The sequence below is a fragment of the Pleurodeles waltl genome, chromosome 7 (assembly GCF_031143425.1).
Source record: "Pleurodeles waltl isolate 20211129_DDA chromosome 7, aPleWal1.hap1.20221129, whole genome shotgun sequence".
Taxonomy (NCBI): domain Eukaryota; kingdom Metazoa; phylum Chordata; class Amphibia; order Caudata; family Salamandridae; genus Pleurodeles; species Pleurodeles waltl.
The window spans coordinates 924,373,770-924,386,444 of record NC_090446.1 but is presented as its reverse complement, the minus strand read 5'-3'; the positions used below and the strand labels follow the sequence as shown (position 1 = coordinate 924,386,444).

At 41.9% G+C, this 12,675-nt stretch overlaps 1 long non-coding RNA gene across 1 annotated transcript in view; it reads left to right on the top strand.

Moving 5' to 3' along the window:
* LOC138247341 (uncharacterized) overlaps positions 1 to 10,974 on the top strand; it is a 45,569-nt gene extending 34,595 nt beyond the window's left edge. Inside the window, exons 2-5 of the long non-coding RNA XR_011194453.1 lie at positions 7,813 to 7,871; positions 8,441 to 8,548; positions 9,204 to 9,287; positions 10,654 to 10,974. This is a non-coding gene — a long non-coding RNA (uncharacterized lncRNA). The remainder of the gene's footprint in view (positions 1 to 7,812; positions 7,872 to 8,440; positions 8,549 to 9,203; positions 9,288 to 10,653) is intronic.
* Positions 10,975 to 12,675: the final 1,701 nt, after the last annotated feature.

The window sequence follows — 12,675 nt, the reverse complement described above, 5'->3', positions numbered from 1 at the left end:
GTGTGTTTTCTTTGGCTATATACAGGTAGGTAAAGATTTTCCATATGTGGTTCTGGCTTATTACACTAGGGGGCCTTTCTTCTTCATGGGCGGAGTGGGCTGGGGTTTCTATTTTGGACATGCAACATGAGTTGCCCCGTCCACATCTATTACATCTACAGCCCTAATTAGGCATAACTAAATGAGCTTCAATTTAGTTCCATTGTTCTTTGTAAAGTAGTTTCTCACAGATTTACATGATTTTTGTTTGTATTAAGATTTCATCTTCTGGGATACCAAAAGTATTTCGTTAAAAACATTTCTGTGCACTTTTCTGATGTCATTGTTTTTGGTATTCCTCTGTTCTTGAGGGAATGACAAGAAGACCTTGCTCTTTGTTGGGCATATCCTCCTATTGTAATGAATGGGGCGAGGATGAGGCAGTAATGCCTGGAATATTTACAAGTAAGTTTCATTACTCCAATACTCTCTTCCTCACGAAGTGTGTGGGGAGGTTTATAGACTGGCTTAGAGGGTTTGGAATGAGAATAAAAGACAGTGTGTAAAATAATGAGGGAGGAGTGGAACATGAGACTAAACCTCATAATGTAAGTACTGGGACAAGGAAGAGAGAATCAGCGTAATGAAGTTTACTGGTACTGGCAGTACATTTTCCCTGTTAGAAGATGAGAATGTGCTGCACAGACACCAGTTAGACAGGGGAGCCATTACATTCCTATCATCACAGTCCTTACAAATTTAGGGATGCCCCTCTCCTAGGACTAAACTTAATTTAGTTCCTATTTCCTTTCAAAGAGAAATGTATTGCCTGAATTACTTACCAGTAATCTTTATTACTCTGTAAAATATTTCTTTTCTTTTTTATCAAATGAACCCTCCCCTTCCTCTCTAAATAAATTTGCCAATATTGGTTTGTCCTAGTTTCACTGTCTTGTGACTGGGATAGCATCATCTAACACATGACTTCTTTGACTTTAACATATTAATGACATTGGGTCTGCTGAAGGGTCAGGCAGGGACAGAAAATAGGTCTGGGCACTGAAATTAAAGTGGCCCCCATTAGCAAATCAGATGACTGAAAGAAAGTGTCCCTTTCTTGCAAATAGGGCTGTTTTGTAAAGACTTGCTGTATAGGTGTTTTGCAAGGTAAGAGTGATTGCATGCATTTGTGCTTGCTACAGGAAATGTTGGTGGCAATATCAGGGAAACCAACAGTAAAAACCAGCCCAATAGACCATAACACATGCTCACAAACAGTCAAAAAATGGCTGCACACATACCTGTCAGTCTAGCCTCTTGGGCACTGCCTGAATGTCTATAGTCCAGCATGACCTGGTGTACTTCTTGGCATCTGCCATTGCTTGCTGTAACAGTGAGTGGTACTGAGTGCACGAGGAGAGGAGTTTAAGGAACATCCAGCTTGAGCTTGTTACCCACTCTCTTCAGCAGTGCACGTGCAGACTACGGTATGTCTGTAGGAGGAGGCGGCAGCCCCAACCACATCCAAGAGAAAATTTGGGTTAGTTGAATGTGCTAAAAACTTTTTGTAGTAGGTGCGAGAACTTGCAGTACTCCTCAATCAGTGTTTAAGGTAGTTTTGTTCAGAGGACCTAACTAATGCCCCTTATCTACCCATGCTAAATGGCAGATGGTCTGAACTTGTCACTTTGCCGCAGACCAGCACGACGAGATACCTGCAGTTAGCGCTTTGTGCTTTTTGGTTGTATTTTGATGGAAATAATTAAAATTGCATATCTCCGTTCCTACTGATTGAAAGTTTATCATTTTTTTTTCGGGTTTTATTTATTTAAAGTGCATCTATTGTCATACATTTGTGTGGGATTTTGCTGTGTTGGGATTTCACTTTATTACTGTTTGAAGTGCTGAATAAGTACTGCATGAATAAAGGGTTGATCACAGGTTAATTTGGGGTTGCTTGTGCTTCACCCTGACAAGAATTGTGGTTGCTCCTTCAGTAGGGTTTCACGCTTTCTATCTTTAACCTAAAGTCTCAAACTCTCATTAAAATGAATATACATGCAATTGTCAGTGCGATTTCTTTCTGGAAGACCAAATCAGAACTTTTGAAGAACTCAAGCTTGACCACCGGCTCCCGGAGACTGTGTGATTGCATTGTGTTCAGCTCCACCACTCAATCTCTCATCCTAGAGTCAGATCAGGAGCAACCAAGCAGCTCAACACCTTCAAGCGCTGTCTCCAGGTCCCGCTATCTCCGATGCCTCAGCTCTTTTACACATTTTATATCTGGTATTTACAGCATTCCAAATGCCCGACCATCGCCATCTAAGAAGCTGTACCAACTACACTGAGGTAGGGACCTCCAGCTCACTTGCAACAAAAAGCAACAGCAGGGGATATTCCTATGTTAAACTATATTTGCCAGACATTCACAGGGAAGGGAAACTCTCCATAAAATCTAGTACTGATGGCACATCATGCTCCAACTGCACACCATCGATACGGACCGCTGAGCGGCACGCTGGTAGGGCTGTGGCAATGCTGGCACTCTTTTCAAATTCTATGTGTTTGAGACCTATTAGGGTGCTAAATTCCAAGCAGTCTCCTAGATCCAGGGTAGCAAGCTAGACATACTCCCTGAGTTTGCCCACTTAGGAAGGCTCGCTGAGAACCTTTTCCCCTTTCACTTCAATGCGGGCAAGCATATGTCCGACCATGTTCTGGTCACAAAGCAGGTGATCTCCCTCAGGGGGGAAACCCACTACTTCCACATAAGAGCACTGGTTTCACAAGCAATGGCTCTTATTGAGCAAGAACATTGCTCATGACATGATAGATAAAAGCCCAATTTTTAGTAAAATCGGAGATCCGGGTCTTCTCCACCTGAACTACGACTCCTGGGGCAGGATGTTGCCCCAGAGGCTGCGCACTCTGGGACTACTGGACACAGCACAGTTACCAGTGCATGGTGTGGCATTCCTAACAGGTTCTGATGTATAGGTTGTAATGCTGTAATGACAATGCTATGGGTGACGTATGGGGTGGAAGGTGGTGGGGAGTTGTTACTGATCACATTGGTTGGCTATTACTACAACTGTTGTTTGTATGCCTATGACTGTGAAACCTCAAAAAGAATTGAAACTTGAAATGATTATACAGCCACTTACTACAAATGATTGCTAAAATGCACACAGATTATTAGAGTTCAGCCAACATTAGTTGTATATGTTGCATGTAAAGGGTTGAGCATTAAATTATGCTGTTCTAGTCCCCCTTATGATGGCTAAAATAGACAATACACAAAGCAAATGAATGGTCTGAGACCACTTCAAAATCATATGCCTTGTCTTTTTTTCTCATTTAACTCAACTTCATCCATTTATCTCTTGCCTCCTTTTTCTTCACTCACAATTTTCTTCGATCTCATGTATTAAATCCCTCAAACATATCAAATGTCAGTAATCAAAATAAAACCTCAATATAGCACAGCCAGTTACTAAGATAATAAACCAACCACCTACAGCAGAGAAAGTATTTTCTACCTCGATCCCAAGTTCTAGTTGCTTTTAATTACTTGAAATCAGCTTTTATTCCAGTAATATTCTTCACAAATCTCCTCATTCTTTTCAGGGTTAAAGATACAACATTGTTGAACCTTCAGCATCTTACAGACTCCTACTTTTTTGCCAGCAAAATGTCTAATACAAGAAGATTCTTGAGAACCATTGACCTAATAGCTAGTAGCTCTGTATATATACGGCCCACAGTGCACCAGAGGTACTAGGGGCAAGTTCATACACTATCACAGAACAACTTCTAATCTTTAAATCATTTAAAACAACACCTACTGAAGGAATAAAAACTCAAATGTATCCTACTATTTGTGAAGCTCTACTACCACTACTCTTATATCTACTAGATGATAACTTTTCAGGTGTATATATAATGTTTGTGTTAGACTTGGCATCCTTGGTGTGGTCTCCCCTAACATTTTGCCTCTGCTTTCCGCGTTGTTGATGTGTGCTGGGCTCTGTTTATGCTGTTTTTGATACTCTGGGCACTTTACCACTGCTAATCAGTGTTATAGTGCAAATGCTCCTATGTAAAATGTATCTGTAATTGTCTTATCCATGATTGTCATATTTGATTTACTAGTAAGTTCCTAGTAAAGTGCACCAGAGGTGCCCAGGGCCTTTAGATCACATGCTACTAGTGGGCCTGCAGCAGTGGGTGTGCCAGCCACACTAGTAGCCCTGCAAACATGTCTCAGACCTGCTATTGCAGTGTCTTTGCGTGCAGTTTTAAACTGCCAATTCGACTTGGCCATTGCACCCACTTGCCAGGCCTAAACCTTCCCTTTTATACATGTAAGGCACCCCTACGCTTGGCCCTAGGTAGCCCATGGGCAGGGTGCAATGCATGTTAAAGGTGGGACATGTACTGATGAGTTGTATATGTCCTAAAAATGAAATGCTGCGAAATTCAGTTTTAACTGTTGTATGCCCTATCTCTCTCATAGGTTAACATGGGGGCTGCCTTTAAATAGATCGAAATATGGTGTTTAGGGTCTCTGAACTTTTAAAAAGTAGGCATTATCTTGCTTAAATCATTCTGTGACTCTGCCTATGTGTGGATTCCCTGTCTGGGTCAGTTTGACAGTTGGACTGTTAACACCTCTCTTCTAGACAGTGACACAAAGGGAGTGGGAGTGGAGCCTGCATATCCGGATGAGCCATCTGTGCTAGAGTGGAGAGAGGAGTGGTCACTTACACCTGAATGGGCTGTGCCTGCCCTCTCACAAGGCCGTCTCCAAACCCCTGGTGTGTGCTTGGGTCCTGGCCTGGGTAAGGCAGAGTCTTGTAAACAACAGATATTGTTTCCTTTGAAGTAGGCCTACTTCAAAGGCAGAAATGGGTATAGGCATTGGACCCCAAACACCTGAAAATCAGATTACTTCTGGAACCAAGAGGAACCTCTGACAAAGAGAAGAGCTGGAGGAGGAGTACTGCCCATTTGCCTGTGACTTTGCTGGGTTGGCCTGCAGTAAGTGCTTCTGCCTGAAAGAGAACAAAAACTGACTTTTGTGCGCCTTCCCACTGGTGAAGTATCTCCAAGGGCTTGAACTGAGCTTGCCTCCTGTTGTTGAATTCTCAGGGACATCAAAGACTTCTCTCAGCCAGCACCTGGACTCTCTGCTGAGACTCCTACCCTGCCAAGGGGTGCCCTAACCTGTCTCTGGACCCTTGAAAGGTGAAGCTGGTGGAAAAGGGCAGAAATCCAAGCACAGACCGCCATGCAGGAAAATGTTGGCCGCACCATCCGCAATGCAGCTGAAAACAACGCGCTGCCGGCCTTGCGGCTAAAATCGACGCTCTACCAGCATCGCGGCTGGAAGACCAACACATCGCAGCTGGAGAAATGACGTGTGACACCCACTAGCAGATGCTGATAACGACGCAAGCCCCACACAGCACGGTTTCCTTACACTGTGCGACTGGTTTTTGAGCGCAACATCGCTGGGCATGAAAAATCGATGCAAATGCTCCCCGGACCAAAGATGCCTGTTTGGGAATCAACGCATCACTCTTTTGCGGGAGAGAGGAAATGACGCACGCCGATCAAACCGGAGAAGGAACAGTGCACAGTCTCGCCTGCGAGTGAGAAATCGCATTGCTGTCCTTTTTCGATCCATGCTCACCTGTGCGGCTTTATTTTTGTACTCTAACCAGGTACTTTGAGTAACAGAGCATTCTCACTATTTTCTAAGGGTTAAGACTCTTATTCTTTTTTTAAATTCATATCTAAACTGGTGTGGTGTCCATTTTGTATGTTTTCACTGTATTACTGTGTGTGTTGGTACAAATACTTTACCCATTGCTTCTGAAGTTAAGCCTGCCTGCTTGTGCCAAGCTACCAAGTGGGTGAGCAGGGGTTAACTGAGGGTGATTCTCCTTTACCCTGACTAGAGTGAGGGTCCTTACTTGGACAGGGCGTTCCCTGACTGCCAACCAAAGACCCTATTTCTAACAGTTTGCATGAGAAATTTTGTGGAAGTACTGCACGGTAACAAGTATCTGATCAATTTCTAGGCAACTTAAAATAAGCACACACTCACCTCCATATATCTCTTTCATTCTTCACTGATTAATATATGAATGCACAACTTCCCTTTCGGTTCCAGATTCAACTTAGGATAATTTCTCTTCGCCATAAACTCATCTTCCACCTTCTTCCAAGCATGCTTCAAAACATCGTGCCCTCGCACTGATAGAAGGTACATTTGGATCCTTCTTGCTTCTTAATCATAGACAAACCATTTCTCTACAGAACTCATGGCACATGGCAAATGCAATCTATGGGCATGATCAGTGTCAATATTATAAGGAGGTCAAACAAAATACTAAGTGGAATCTATCTAATCTGCCTTTGGGTGTAGGGTCAGGTGCTTATTAGGTAGAACTTTAGAAAGTACCGATTCATCATAACTTGAATATGAATATTCAAAGCATCCCTGCCTATATAGTAGACTAAGCAAAATAGTACAAGTGATACCATAAGGAAAGGGAATTTGATGATGGGTAATTCCCTCAGCTACTGAAGCAAGCATGTGAAATCATGTATAGCAGTCTGTCGCCTCCCTGTGCTTGGGTACTCGTTTAGTAATCAAGAGAAGATGTTTGTAGAAAAGTCTCTCTCTGAAGCAGCTTTGTGTAAAATCCTAATATCAAAACTATATTCATCTTCAACGGGGGAGCATTTGTATTAGGTTTAGGTGTGGACCTAATGGGTCTATTACCAGCAGGGGAACTTAGCCTTATTAATGCAGCAACCATGAGGATAATAGCAGCTACTCATACTCCAGCTATAACTAACCTACATTGGTCTTTGGTAAGGATACCCATAATTTCTCTACAGTTAGACCTTTACAGCAGAATAGAAACTAGCAAACTTATGAATTCAGCATAATTTCTGCTTGTACAAATAGCTAAACCTATTTCTATATTATAAAATGAGATTAGCTCTAAGTAAACCAGTATTCGTGAGTCATTCCTAGCCTTACCACACCTTCTTCTAAATGACCACTCTACTTTTCTACTAGTGCCTTTGACCTAAAGGCCCTTCATAATTCAATGAAAGCAAAGGTCATCAAAGTTCAGTTCAACAAGTCTCAATAGAGTTTAAGCTCATAAACAAATTTTTTGCAATGATGATCAATCCAGAAAACCAGTTGCTGGTATTGTCTAGGCACAAATCATGGAGGCTCAGCTGGTACAGTTTCTAACTTATCACAATCGTAGGTGATTGGATCGCTATCATTGTTAACATAGTAGGTCTACTTAAGAGCAGAGTACCTCGGCAAGGCCCAATCATTCTTTTCTCTCTTTTGAGTAGGGGTGGGTTAAGTGCGATTAGTCGTGCTATGCGGAACTCTGGGAAAGTTGCAAAAAAACTGTCGCCCTACACGGAGTTCCGCGCGCCGGTGGAGCTCTCTGTGGCACCTGTTCGCTTTGTGTTTGATGTAAAACTCAATACAACATAAGTAATAGCGTTGAAAATCACGTACATATGGCAGCATGTGGTTCACAAGGGCACGGCCATCTTGTTTTACACTCTGTTTATGTTGCTGGACCTGTTTTTCCATCCCTATTTAATTAATTTACTCCTCCACCTTCCTAATTAATCTACCCCCATTTTAATTTATTTTATTAGCCTCTCTTAAACTGAATCTATAGTTTTTACTTTAAAAAAATAATAATCTGTTTTGTGACTTTTTGTATTTTTGTTTATTGTTCCTATTTCTCCCTTCCTTCATTCTCTTTTTACCCTACCCAGCATCTTCAACTGTGAACAGGACACACTCTACCTGCTGGGTGTCGAGGTTTTGGGGCTTGGTGAGTAATAGGTATTTACTTATTGGTGTGTGTGTTGTTGTTCCACAACACTGCGTTGACTCACCCTTTGAAGGAGGCGTGCCATGGGTGTTACGATGGAAAACTCCTCTGGCAATAGTTTTTTTGCAGAAAGGTGTCCCTTCCTGGACAAAAACAATCATCCCCTCAATGCAGACACCCTTGCAGCATGATGCAGGAATACCTGTATTGACTCATGGTAGCCCATTGTGCGCCAACACAGGGGAAAAGGACAGGAATGTGCCATATCGATACACCACATTCCTGCCCTCTCCTTTTGACACAGGAGGCTTGCAGCACTAGCCTGCTTCAAAAGTTGGTAAATAATATGGCTTGTAGTTTATGAAATTTTGAGTAGGGCTTAGGTGTATTAATTAAGAAAGTAAAACTAATAGGTCAATTCGAGATGAGTCCATCATACCAGGCAATCTGATACAGAAAAGTTAAATATTACTGTATTTGCTCCCGCTTGTCAAAATAATTTGACATTAACTGTGAGATTAACTGCACCACTACTCTTGTATTTTTATCTTCTTTATTTCTTACTTCAGCACCCAAGGGAAAGAAGAGGGCAACAGCATTGACTGGTCCAGAAGGGAGAGTGGCAGTACTTCTAGAGCCACCACTAGTGCAGATGCTGGCAGATCAGCCGGCCCAAAGTAACTGTTCCTGTTATATTATTTTTATTTCCCCACTTTTATTTTTATTTTTCACCTCTCCTCATTTCAAATAATGTTTTTAGTTTTACTGTACCTGACTGCTCTTTTATTCTTATTTTTGTTCTATGTAAGCTTTGTTAAATTCATGTTATCCCTGCATTTATCTATTTATTTACATGTTTCTTCTATACCTGACTTCCTCCTGTCTGCAGTCTGTATACGCTTTCTTCTGCTTTGTTACTATTTACTAAGCTTAGAATTCCCTTCTCGCCTTATATATCTTGCGGACTGGTATTCAATTCTAAGAGGGCAGATTTATTAGGACAGACAGCCTACCAACAAGATTGCATGCCCAAGTCAGCTTTTCTACACGTTTTTGAAGGTTTTCTTTGCCTTGCTTATGCCTATTGTATTTGGCAACCAAGACCTCATCATAGGTTCTCTTGGATTGACCAAAGTATTCCACCCCTTTATTGCGCTTCAGTGACTTAGCTGAACTCTGCCCCTCCATTATGAAACGTTTGTGGTTGATTTGTCTACCTTGCTTTTCTAACAACCAACAAAATTCCTATAGTAAATGATAGAAGATAGAACTACAATTATCTATTTTTTTTGTATTTATTTTGTTGGAACTAAATTGTGTAGCGTTTTCCAGCCGCACCAACCACCATTGCGGGGTCAGCAGCAGTGCCAGTGTGCCAGGCGGTCAGAGGGAAAGAACCAATGGCAGCAAGGACAGGTGTGGGAAGTCATATTGCTCTTGCTAATTGACAATTACTAATCTACTCACTGCAAGGGTGTTGCTTATGAATCACCTGGTTGAGCAGTTACAGTGAAGATTGAGTTCTTAATCTAAATGACCTCTTCTCTCTGCAAATCATCAGACAAAAGCTCGTCATAGTGATTGAATGGAGGCACAAAAGGATGGCTTGATGGAAAAGCAAAGGATGGACATCTAAAAGAAAGAATGAATGAAGTAATATATGAAAGGATGTTTGGGTGAAAGGAAAAGAAAGATGCATAGGTGAATGATTGGAGATGCATGGGTTGATGAAGAGAGATGAAAGGGGTGAAAGGATGCCTTAGTGGGAGAAGGAAGGGTGAATGAGTGCTCGGGTGAGGAACTGGTGGATGGTAATGAACAATACATGGGTAAATGCCAGATGGATAAGTGAAAGCAGTGTGTTTAAAAAAGGGTGGAACTGAATAGGTGAGTCTATGGATGAACAGGTGGATAAATATGGATGGCTGGATTGGAACAGTGAAAGACTGGATGAGAGAGTGTAAGATTAAATCATTTGGTGGGTATCAAAAGGTGAATAAAATAGATGAATGAAAAGATGAGTGTATAATTGCTTGGATCAAGAAGAAATAAGGGAGCTATTGTGGAGAGGCACATGTCTGCTGTTCACCTAATTCGCTTGGTTGGTTTGCATGATTATCAAAGTTTTGGTTCAAAGTGAGGTATTTCAATTTTCTGTCTTCTCCCTTAACTCTCTGTAGTTGAAGCAAGGCAGTTATGTATCCTCCCACCCATCATGGTCATACCTCCCTCCCCATTAGTCACCAGTGCTACTATGAGTACGTAACTGCAGTGTATAATAATGTTTTATGTGCAATGTGTGCACCTGCTTCATTTAATGCAGCATTTACAAAGTTGGCAATCCATTCAGTCTTAATAAGGTGTTTTCCTTCCACCCCAGTGCCCACTCTGTCACCCCCTAGTACTTCAGTCCTCAATTGTTTTCCAGAGGTTTGTCCCAGGCTAACCAAAACCATTTTAAAATCACTTTTGGCATGCACCACATTTGTGTGTAAGTTAATATGTCATGGCTTCCATAATGGATTCAAGCCAGTACAAATTTTACCCTCTTGACATCAACTCAACTACAGGTGGGCATGTGTGGGTAAAAAATGGCCCTGTAACTCCTTGTAAATAAACAGCCACACAAAATTCTAATGACCCTAAGGGACTGGCAATTTACTGCTACTGTGCCACTGTACTTTTTAAAAAACTGTTTGAATAGAGCACGTTTTTATTTTGTTATTTTCCTTTTTCTTTCCTGCTATAACTTATTCCTGGTGGACATCATGCCGTTTACCAGAAGATTGCAGCACGGCTTTGGCAGCAGATGCTGAAGGGCATCAGAAACAAACATTGGCCAGCCTCCCAGTGGCACTGACATCACCATAGCAGCTGACAGCCATCAATCCATCCCAGTTCCACCACTGCCGCCCCCCTCCTCAAGTCAGGCCCAGACCCACATATTTCAACACCATGTCCTTCTACATCTTGTGTGACTGGATCACTGGGTGACAAGCACTGAGGTGCCTCTATGAAATCCAGACCCTACGCTAGTCTGAACATGGACATGCCCACTTCAGGCCCTTTTTTAATTGTTTGCTTTGGTGGAAGGGACACTTGTTTTGGGAGGAGAGGGTAGGGAGGGAGTTAGGACAGGGGTTTGATATTTTGACTTCAAATTGGACTTTTCATTGGACTTAGGAACGGGGCTATTTGTTTGTGGAGAGGGGTGGGCCTGTTGTGGGTGGAAAGGGTGGGTGTTGTATTTTGTAGATTAATAAAGGAGATAATTTATTTTACTTTATTTATGGATCAGTCAAATGTTTATTTTGGTGTTTGTTTGAACTGCTGTCTTTTAGTGTAGCTTGTTTTTAAGATCAGCTAAAAAAAAGTGTATGCCATTTACATATATGGTTACCCTTGTTCCATTGCCCTCTGCAACTCAACTATATTGATCAACAGTGGATGATTGCCATTGCCTATTTTGCCTAAAACAACCTTGATAAAGGTAGACAGGTAAGACTGCATCTTCTTTAGTAGGAGTTAACTTACTAACTAAATAAGTTAACTGCTTTGATCCATAGTTCCTTTCTTACCTGAATATATAAAGCCAGGAAGCCAACTTTTTCCTACTGCAGGGTTTTTCCCAAGATGGCACTGTAACTCTTAAGGGGGTGGTAGGTGGTAGTAGTAGCAGGCTAGCACGCTAACAAGGAAGACAGAACTTCACAGAAGATGTCACTCCAATACATGATTCATCAAAGGGTTATGTATCACTGTCCACTCGATTGGAAGAAAAGTAAGACAGAGTTAGTGGGTCATCATATCATAACTTTAGGAAGACTGAGACCAGACTACCACAATTACAGTATTTTGCACACAGCAAAGAAGAGTCAGACCTGGTATGATAATACAATCTAGCAATATCAATTTGCTCTGAGCAATGGTGGGGAGCTGTAAAAACTAAGTGTAGGAAATTAATCATGAAGTCAGGAGAAGTGGGCTCATGCTCGATTGGTTGGACCAGGTTAAGCGTTTACTTAAGACACAAAAGCCATGAATGATAATGATTTGATTGGGCCGGTGTGGAATATTGCTCAGATAGAAGAAGGCAGAAGGTCATGCAGAGAGTTGGTGTCGCTTTCACCACACCCACCCCTTCAAGTGTGTGATTCATTTATGGTATAAAATAGTCACACCTCAATAAATCACACAGCCCGGGGGAAGAGGGTTAGGGGCTTGATGAATGAATGGATGGGAAAGGGGATTTGGGTAAAGGTGTGACAAAGACAAACACTACACAAAAGAAACCACAGCAGTGTTCATTGGGGCACCGAGCAGCACACCATCAATCTGTTGTGGAAGAAAAGTGGAAACAAATGGATAAGTATGACACAGTTTAGTTAAATGCATGCAACAAACTGCCCTTCAGCCCCAGTGAGGGCCCAGGTAGTATAGCCTAAATGTTATGTCTTCTATTTTTGAAAAATAGAAACTATGGAAGATTGAAGATTACCCACACAGTTCTAAAAAATTATGATTGTTAAAAGGAACATGATACTGTATTGCCAAATTGGGCAATTCTTTTTGGAATGCTGGTCACTCCTAGGTGCCTGTCTGAAGTCTGAACCTGTCCAGTAGGTAAGCTGGAGTCTTGAGCTTTCCACAAGTTTTGTTCATGCAGGAGACAACTAGGAGAAGGCCTGCGTGCTGAGAAACAGCAGTAATTGTATTGTAGAGTAAAGGAGGAGGACAAAAGGAAGCAAGGTAATCTTCATGAGGAGTCAGGAATAAACCAAGAAGAGTCAGAGGCAGAACAAGA